Below are 3290 nucleotides of genomic sequence, written 5' to 3'. Positions count from 1 at the left end.
TATCTGTTTTATGGGACATCATACAATTTGTATCCTACATGTATTATGCCAAATAGAATGCATGTCTCTACTTGTTAAATTTTATACAAGTTTAAGTGTTTATTTGTCCATAAGCAAAGTTGAAAGACATAAACATCAGTTGAATCAAGTTAAAAAACATATTTATGTACAAAATAACATGTTCATTATAATTTGGGAAAATGTTTAAGTACCTCTCAACCTATGCCTGAAATCTCAAAGACACATTTATTCTATACTAAGGTCCTATTACCCCCCCCCCTCGAACACATTTTATAAATAATTTTCTACCCCTTTTTGACCTACCTCACACTAGTTTGAAAAAAAAATGTCAACACACCTTGGGCCTACAAGATAGTGCCACGTAGGCCGAAAAGGGGTAGAAAATTATTTATAAAATAAGTTTAGGGGGTAATAGGACCTTAGTATAGTATAAATGTGTCTCTGGATTTTCGGGCATAGATTGAGGGGGTACTTGTGCATTATCCCTTATAATTTTATAGATAGGTACTTGAAAGAGAAGCATACAAAAATAGTATTCCCACCAAAAAAATAAAAACATTATTTTAAATAGATGCTCGACTTAATTTTGGCAAACATATATAGTACTAACATCAAGTCCAGTCTGTTAAATCTAACCAAACGGCCACAATCCACCCAAGAAATTGTTTACAAATACACACTCCTGTACTTTATAATTTCTCATACCAATTTTAAAATACCGCCAAAAAGTGAAAATCCATTTTTCGATGGTTAACCGCCTTACTCTCTTCCTCATCATCTCCATTACTGATCGCCACCGCCGCCGTTGATTCCACCACCAACACGACCACCAGCGTTGATATCGTCTCCACTGTCGTCCACTCCAAAAAACAGGTGACAAACACCGCCGGCACAAAATATTCCATTTCCCCATATGAACTGGACAACCTTTTGAGTGTCTTAAGGTACAACATCTATCCTCTTTTTAGCAACACAGTCGACACCTCCGACTGGGACAACTCAAACATATTAGTCGCCTAAAGCAAAAATTAAACGGGTCTTAAATTGGGATTGTTAATAAATTTTATATAATTGATTTCTTCCAGTTTTCAATTGATAATATAATCATTCTTATTTTAAATTATTTTTCATGCGATATAATACTCCAAATATGTCAAATTTCTTTTAATATTTTCTTCATTTTTCATAAGAAGTTAACTTTTTCTACAAATAGTATTAATATTTGTTAAAAAATACTCCCTTCGTTTAAAAAAGGATGGCCTACTTTGACTTGGAATGAAGTTTAAGAAAATAACTTTTTAATTTTGTGGTTCTAAATTAAAGTTATGTCAAATGTACCAAAATTCCCTTTAATCTTGTGGTATTAAACATGCCACGTGAAAAGTTAAAGTTAAAGTTTTTCAATAAAGGAAAAGGGTCATTCATTTTGAAACAAACTAAAAAGGAAATAGGGACATTCTTTTTGAAAAGGAGGGAGTAATAAATTATAACCTATTATTATGAAAAATCATGAGTCCCCTTAAATTTTGGGGCCTAAGGAAGATGTCTTTTTTTTCTAACACTGTCGAGTGACCCCTGACACTTCATTTGTGCCGGTAGGATCCTTCACTATCTTCGCACCGGCAGATCATTTCCTCTATATCCTCGATATGGCTTCTCATGCTGATGCTTACATGGTGTCACTACGATCTCACATCATCCCTTCTCTCAGAGTCCCGACCATTGAACTCTGCAACCTTACTTCTGCATACCTCGATACCCTTCTTCCCCGTTACATATTTGGTGGATACGACTAGGAGTAACGACGATTTCGTCACTGTTTATGGGATTCGGGTTTCGGACCCGAATTCTTTTTTTGGGTCAACATTTGTTGTTCATGGGTTAGATGTGATTCCTCTTACTGGATTCAACATGTATGAGGACACTCTAAGCCAGATTCAACATCTATAATACTGGTACAAATTATTTTGGTGACTAATTTTCTCCTGATAATATCAACACTTGTATCTCATTATCTCATAATTCGAATGGCGTTTCAATGATTTTTTATTTGAAAATTCTCTTTGATCGCCCAACTGTAATATTGGTTCTCATCATATCATCTCCCCCTTAAACTTGAAGCTGATACTCTACATATCTATCTCATCATCTCTAAACTAGTCTATATTTGCTTTACTTACTCAGAAAATTCTACTTTTATGACTATTGAACTCTACATGCGCATGCACTAAGATTCCTTATATGTCTTCTTTTTCAGATGCTCCTCATAACTTCTTTCGACTTCTATTAAAGTCTTTCTATAATTGTTAACTGAATTATCTTAAAAAGCTATTTAATCTAACTCTTAAGAGAAAAAATAATTCTTACTTCATACTATTTCATATTAATAACTCAGATATACTAGCACAACCTCATTAACAACCTAGCCTCCGAAGCAACTCAATCTCAATAATCCTACATTTGGTTAGAAAGTAGGCAATATGGTTTAGTACAACATATACCAAGTATGAAAGCTAGCACAACCTCATAAGAGCATCTCAAAATGGTTAGTCAACATAAGACATAAGCATTAGAGAAAATAACATGTTCATACTCATAATCATCATAGTCATAACATAATCATGATGGTCATAGCATAATCTACAACATAAACATCATATAAACATAAGTCAACATAAGACATACTAATTGAGAATAGAAGATACATCATGTTCATGTCATAGTCTTTACTTAGAATTTCATGGTTACATACTTCAACCTTAGGTATTTCCTATTACAAGAGGACTACTTCAGAAGCCACCTTCAAGTATACTTGTGCAGGGCAAGGATAACATCTCATACTACTATCCAGGGTAAGTACCTCTCTTTGGTCATTCTTTGGCATAGTCCACATTCATAGTCAAGACATAGGTCTTCATGTCATCTAAATCATAGTCTATATACATGGTATAATTCTTAAAACTTTCCCACCATAAGGGCACCATAATTCTAGGTTACCTATAATCAAAGTTGTGCAACGTATGAACGACATCCCATACTACCCTTCAGACTAAGCATAACCTTGAAGTCATCGTAATCATATTAATCCTCCCTTGGACTCATCATTAGCTTAACTCTCATAACTAAGGGAAATTCTAACCTTTAGTCAACTATAGCAAGGAAGGCACCTATGGCACAATCCTATATAAACTTATTTTTTTAGTAACCCTAAGTCATACTTGGACAATGCAATCATAGCATCCCATAATACTAATCAAGCTAAGTACCAA

At 34.1% G+C, this 3290-nt stretch overlaps 1 pseudogene; it reads left to right on the top strand.

Moving 5' to 3' along the window:
- The first annotated feature begins 767 nt into the window (after positions 1-767).
- On the top strand, positions 768-1971 carry LOC114074786 (annotated as a pseudogene).
- The last annotated feature ends 1319 nt before the right edge of the window (positions 1972-3290 follow it).

This window comes from Solanum pennellii, chromosome 1, assembly GCF_001406875.1.
Source record: "Solanum pennellii chromosome 1, SPENNV200".
NCBI classification, from domain to species: Eukaryota; Viridiplantae; Streptophyta; class Magnoliopsida; order Solanales; family Solanaceae; genus Solanum; species Solanum pennellii.
The sequence above is the reverse complement of the archived record's forward strand: the minus strand, read 5'-3'. Positions and strand labels throughout refer to the sequence as shown.